This window comes from Chinchilla lanigera, unplaced genomic scaffold (genome assembly GCF_000276665.1).
Source record: "Chinchilla lanigera isolate Chin_1 unplaced genomic scaffold, ChiLan1.0 scaffold00043, whole genome shotgun sequence".
Lineage (NCBI taxonomy): Eukaryota > Metazoa > Chordata > Mammalia > Rodentia > Chinchillidae > Chinchilla > Chinchilla lanigera.
In genome coordinates this window covers 15,783,121-15,789,979 of record NW_004955444.1, presented here as the reverse complement: position 1 = coordinate 15,789,979, position 6,859 = coordinate 15,783,121, and the positions used below count along the sequence as shown (strand labels likewise).

Genomic DNA, 6,859 nt, shown 5'->3' with positions numbered 1-6,859 from the left:
TGGGGCGAGGCCGCCGCGGGAGACGGCGCCGAGGCGGAGGGCGCTCGGGAAGTCGGCCGGGGGCCGGGGCTTCGCCCCCGCGGATTGTGTGGAATAACTTGGCCTTGCGGTTGTTTCCGATTAACACGCTTTCCCTTCTCTCTCCTTTCTCTCCTCCTTACCGCACCTTTCCTCCTGTTACACAGAGACCTAAAGGGCAAGGAAATAAAGGTGAGTTTGGATTTTTTTCCCCGAATTCTCAGTGTTGCCCCGATGCTATTTTTAAACTGTTGGAGGGTTTTCCTGTTTTCGGTTTTTTAGAGTGTAGAATTAAAAGAAATTCGTAATAGCTAAGGCAGCCAAAACTTGGGTTATTCCTTGCCTTGCGACCATTTCTGTAGGAGGTGCAAGCAAGCTTTCTTAATTATACTTCAGTTAAACAGACACTATTGTGAATGCAGTGGCATTTCTTTAGTTTGCAGTTTATTTGTTATGTAACTTCTGCCACAAGATTTCTACACGTGGGAAAAAAGTATTTTCTTAAAGTGGACATTTTGTTTGACATATCTGGAGTGCATTGAGGCATGTAATTCACATAGTATTCCGTGTCGTATTAATGAAAATCAGGCTTAATCACTGATTGTGTGGAAGTCAGTTGCAACAAGACAACAGCTAGAGACCTCAAATGAACAGGAATGTAATCTTGTTACATAGTTCCGATTGCAGTGTGATTCAATCGGGTATTTTACAAAGGGCTGAGAAGTAAATTGTGAGGTTTCTTCTAGACCTGTGTAATACACTACCATAGAGCCTGAAGCACTCAAAAAACAAGTGTTTTGTGTTTGATACGGATCAATGCAGTCAGCTGACCGAAACATGACATTAATCATGTGACATTACTATAGAACAATAATAGTTTTCTTGGGGTAGTGCCAGTTAACATTACAGCAAATTATATATTTATAACGTTTATAATAGGGCTTGAAATTACACTAAATATATCCTGTATTTTTGTTTCATTAGGAAATTCTTACTTAGAAAATAAGACGTATAAGCAGCCTCTTAGAAAAGCTTAATGTTTTTATTGGTGCTCTCAGTTTTTCTGTGGGTTTTTATTTCCCGTTGCAAATTTGGTTAATTTGAAAGGAATTGGTTCTGTGTACATAGATTAATCTTCATGTTGTATTACACCTTATGTAAGAATGTATACATATTGGATGTGTGTTACTGTGCTAGATGACAAATGTACTATTTAAGGATGTTTTCCTTCAGTATATAAACATTTAGAAAATTTAGTTTTTAGAATTTCAATTTTGTTTTTAGAATTACGTTCTTGAGTTATAAGCATAGACCTCAGAATTGGATAGTTTATTTTAAATGAACTTTTAAAAATTTGTAAGTTTTAAAGAAATGATCCATGAATTTCTCTTTTTGTTAGTCTGCCCGCCATGAGGTTTATAGACTTGGATATATACGTCTGTGGTCATTATTGCCTAGCATAAATTATTTTATCCTAGATCTGTGGGGAGGTGGCACTTTGCAAGGCTATTTGAAATGCTAAGTGTTTTGTGTTACCTGCTTTAAGGTAAGTACACAAGTTCCATGAAGTACTTAATTTGCTTAATAAAACAAACTTCATAGATAACCTAGAACCGATGTAAGATAGTAGTAATATTGCTATAAGTCTGATATATAATAAGATCATTTTAATTAGGTGTGGCCTGTTGGAATCTTCTGTATTGTAGATAAGTTTTACATCGCATATTGACTACTGATATTGTGACACAAATTAAAAACTGTATACTGACTGTAAATGTTTTCTGGTTATTTAAAAAAATTTAGACCATCAGTATCATTTCTGATTGTGTGTTTTAAACACACATCCAGACTATGTGGGTAATTCTTTTTCTAGAAATTTTTCTTTTCCTTTGTTCAGTTCATAATTTCACTTAAGGATAGGATGATAGGCTGGGGTTTCTTGGAGTTCTTAATAGCTACTGACTTGACAAGTGAACTTGAACACACTGCACTTTTTGTCACAATTTCTCCCTGTAAAACAAAATTCTATTACTATGGGAATTAGTGTAATTACTGTAGTTTATAGTTGCCATTATATTTGCTGGATTTCTTTTCACTTTGTGAAGGAAGACTTCTTATGAAGTCTGCAGGAGGGGGAGTAAAAAGAACACCAGCCTAGAAGTATTGGTAATCAGTTAAGTTTCTGCAAGTACACAGATACACATGTATATTACTCGTGTTTTATGCCTCTGCAGGGAAAGTAATACAGCCAAGTCAGCACCACCAGTGAACTTACACTGTGTATAGCTGAGAGAAACTTTTTCCACCTTAGCTGACTTTAGATCCAGACTAGCGAAATTGTTTCATTGTAGTTCTTTTTACTTTGTCCAGCAGAAAGTATATGTATTTCTTTTGAACTACAGCTTTAGTATTCTAAGAATATGAGTACTAATTTTTAATTCAGAATGTATCAAGCTTATGAAAAATATATGCCCCTGAGAAGTTGGTATCACTTAAAGTTCTGAAAGCATAATTCTTTCCAGTTGATCTAATAAAATTTCCAAGATGCTGTATTTCCTTTCCGAATTGTCTTTAGTTGATGTTGTTAGCCTAATACAGTGCCTGGCTTTAATGCCTTTTATTTTCTCCTAAGTGTTTTTATGCGTATCTGTAAGGACTAAAGGAGCTAAAAGGAGCTACCAGTGTCTTTGTTAAGGCAAAAAATGCTGTGAAGTATAATAATTCCCATAAACAGGGTTTACTTGTTTATAACTTTGAACTCTTTTTAAATTAATAGATTGTCCTTATGTGGAATGTCAGAACTTCAGTGTGCATGGCAGGGGTAGTGCCAAAAAGGTTAATTAAAATTTGAGGATAATTATTTACTTGTTGGTCTGTACATTTTAATGTTGATTTTATAATTTTTATTAACAGGTAGAACTTTTGACTGCTAGAATAAAAATGTGCTGTGCCTTCACTTGGCAGTACTACTGGTGGAAGGGTCAGATGCCATTTTAGACCTTGCGCCCTCCTTTCTCCTGCCTCTTCAGTTTATGAATAAGCAAATACATGGAAGAGGATTTCTTTTTTTCTTCTCCTTCCAACATTGTTTTATACAACTGCAGTTTGAAAAAATTACATAGAATTTGGTTAAGTTTGTACATTGCAGGAAAGTAATGGAAAATGCCTTATATTTTGGCAGTGTTATGTTGTATTCTTTCCGTGTCCTCCCCAGAAATGATTTAAAGCATTTCACTATCATTACTTTAGCCTTCATTTTATTATTAATCTTCACAACATTCCTTTAAGGAGATAGAGGGTATATGGTATTGTCGCTGTTTTTGTAGGTGGGAAAACATGATGCACACATCTGTTGACTTTCCTAACTTGATGTAGTCAGGACCAGAGCAAAGAATCACCTGGCTTCTAAGGCCCATGTTCTATCATTGATTTGACTCTGCTTCATAGAGCAGAGGAAGCAGGAGGAGAATCATGTAAGTCATCTGTTCTTTTTTCCCCTGAAGAACTGTAACAGACTATGGAACTGACGTGGATTTCATTAGTATTTAATGGCGTTCACTCTCCAAGACTTTACATTATCATGAAATAAGTTTAAAAACTAAAGTCTTTAGAAGACAGTTGAAGTTTTTAAAGAATCTGAAACTCAAGGATTAGTTTGGAGTCTTAACACAAGTTGCTGGTCACAGAATGTGAAATATTTTTTAATGAACATTTTTTCCTAGGTTGACTTATTCTTTGTTTAAAGACTTAAGATATGCATACATCATTTAAAATAACTAACATTGTATTTACTTACGTATACACGTATTAAATTGTTCTTGGTCTCAGCCTGTTAGAAAAGAACAAAGAATGAAGAATAATAGCGTAATAACATTTAGATAAATTTTTTTTTTTTGTCTTTGTGAGACAGTCTCGCTATGTAGTTAAAGCTGGTCTTGAGCTCACTTGTAGCCCAGGCTGGTCTCGAACTCACAGCGATCCTCCTGCCTCAGCCTCCCGAGTGCTGGGATTACAGGCATGGGCCACCACGCCTGGCTTAGATAAATTTTAAGTAGGTACTTTTTGACTGCAGTAGCAGTGTGAAATAGATACCTGAGGATCTAATCTATATAAGAACTAGGTATAATTTCAAAATAATTGGCTGTTTTATCTTTTTTTTTTCCTGCAATGCTAAGGATTGAACCCAGGACCCAGCCCCTAATAGCTGTTTTAACTGTTGGCTCACATGTGCTAGTGTGATTGCCCAATACTGAAGTTTCTAATTTTTTTTAAGAAGTAAAAGACCATGCATTACTGCCTTTGATAAAAGTAGGTAAAGCCAGAAATTCTTGGACTGAAACCATTAAACCTAGCCTTTAAAATGACATGAGATGATATAACCTAAGGCACCCTTTTCTTGGTGGGGCACATTCTCAACTCCAACTCTGAGCCAGTCTTTGATCAGATACAGTTAAACTACTTCAGTGAAGTCAGGATCAAGTTGTTCTTTTGGTTGCTGTTTTGATCTCTGAGTGGTAATGTATCATAAGAAAGCCACTTTGCAGGCTTCACAGAAGAGCATCATTTTTGATCACTGCTGCTTATTGGATGGGAGAAAACTAAGGGATTTCACAATTTTTTGCTTCCAAGACAGTGTTAACACACTGTTATTCTTTAGGTGATGTGAACTTCTGGCAAACCTAGAAATAATGAAAATGCTCCATAATAGAAGAAAGGACAACTTAAACCCATCACCCCAACTAATGTAGTACTTTTTGCCATTGCAGTTTTGAGTAGTAAATCTTTGGATACTGAATTTTTATTCTAAAAGATGGTTCTCACTTAGAAACTTGCAGCTTTTTTCATCACACATATTTTAGTAGTATACATTATTTACATAGTACTACCACATGAAGTTTTAGCTTAGTAAGATTTATGTTTTCATGGTGCTGTCATTTTTATTGATATTTGGGTCTTGTAACATTTAGAGTAATAATAGCCAAGATTATTGAACACTGTCATTTAATACTCAGATGGCATGAAGTTGGTACTATGAATAACCTCCCTGGAAGAGTAGTTGTCAAAGGGTTAGATTAAGCCATTACTTGAGATCATTTATTCACTTGGTAGAGGACTTTGAATCCAAATTCAGGACTTTGTTTTGCATTCTTTGCTCAAAGGCATTTCTTAGATAGTGTTCAGAGAATAACTATAGAGCATTTATAGAAATGGTCTCTGAACAAATGTGGCATTCTAATATATCCTGGCTTGTCTTCTCATGTATTTCAAGAGTAATCATGGTTATCTTTGGTGTCTTAATTATAGTTTTACATTCATGTGAAAATCTTCATATTTATTTGTTTGGTAATGGGGATTGAACCCAGGACCTCAGAGCACTTTTTAACACAGGTTCTACTACTGAGCTATACCCACCATCCAGTCTTCATATTTTTTAATTTATAGTGATGCCCTTTAGGTGTTTCATAATTATGTTTATTCACTGATATTGTTTCAAGTACGTAGATTTTAACCACTTCCTTTAGAGACCTTGAAAATACTTATTGGAACTTTAAATTAAATATAGTTGCCTCATTTATTTCTTTTGTCAGATTCATACATTTTGTAAAGGTAGAAAATATTTGGAAATCTCTCAGTTGTCTACAACGGTACTTGAAACAGTTATTTTCGATTCAAGTTTCGTATATAGGGAAACTTTTCCAACATTTTTATGTTACTTTACTCACTACAGTGTTGAAATTAGAATATTTAAGTTTTTGTTGTGGAGGTGGATAATTGGGTTGTGTTTATGTAACATTGGGTTTATATGTCACTAGATTTCTGAGGTTTTTTTGTGGCACATAAATATTTTAAGGTTAACTGAAAGAGTTCTAAAAAGAAAAAAGAATTTAGTATTTTTCTGAGTTTTGAAAAATACTGAAAATGTTATGCTTTGAGTTTCTTTACTTACAACAAAAATATTTTTTTTAGTTTCAGTACAAAACGGTTCGATTCATCAAAAAGATGCTGTAAATGATGATGATTTTGAGCCATACTTAAGTAGCCAGACAAATCAGGTAAGTTTTCTGCCAGTTTGAAATTTTAGGAAGTGGAACTTTTTTTCAGTGTGAACTCATTTTTCTGTTAAATATTACAATTGAGTGAAACATGAATTAATTCATCTAACGTACTAGTATGTAATGGATGACAGTTGTAGGTTATGGCACAGGTGAGTTCTCCTTTAGACATTATAGGTAGCTGAAACTAGATTATGAAATGAAAAATATTTGAAGATGAGCATTATTTTTATATATTGTGGCTAGGTTGTTTTGAGTGTTGAAATAATTTAATCTTATACTATCGCTACCATAGTTTTGTAAGTAAAGCAAAAGAAGGCTTCATTAGCTAGGAATTTTTATGTGGAGAAGGGATTTTATTTGTGTCAAATTTCTGGTTAAAGGTAGTATTTTATTTTTTATAGTGCATTCTAATTTGAATTTTATTGAGAATTATTAAAAATTTTAGTGTAACTTGTTATAGAATAGAATTAAGAATTTTATAAACACTTGTTTCTAGACTGTGAACATGGAGATTCATTAGCCCAGTTACTAAGCAGTAATTGGTTGTTCCTTTTTGTGGTGGTTTGTTTTTTGGTTCAGGGGCTTACACATGCCTAGCACACACCACCACTGAGCTCAGACCTCAGTCCCTAATGGTTTTTGAGGATTTGTGTATGGGGATAATTTAAATGTTGAAGAGCAGTAAAATAATAGTGTTAAGGTATCTGTATATCATTTCTGCCTGAAAGTATGTCACTGCTGGAAGTACTTTAAGAGAAAATTTTCAATTTTAACCAGTTTCATGA

General features: G+C 34.3%; 1 protein-coding gene across 3 annotated transcripts in view; it reads left to right on the top strand.

Moving 5' to 3' along the window:
• The window catches only part of Ythdf3 (YTH N(6)-methyladenosine RNA binding protein 3), a 31,384-nt gene continuing 24,525 nt past the window's right edge, over positions 1–6,859 (top strand). Inside the window, exons 1-3 of one of the 3 annotated variants that reach the window (XM_005392168.1) lie at positions 124–210; positions 3,345–3,491; positions 5,986–6,071. The gene's annotated coding sequence lies outside the window, so the exon portion shown is untranslated. Of the gene's footprint in view, positions 211–1,498; positions 1,565–3,344; positions 3,492–5,985; positions 6,072–6,859 lie in introns of those variants that run through there. The other 2 variants (XM_005392169.2, XM_013518190.1) reach the window with 2 other exon arrangements.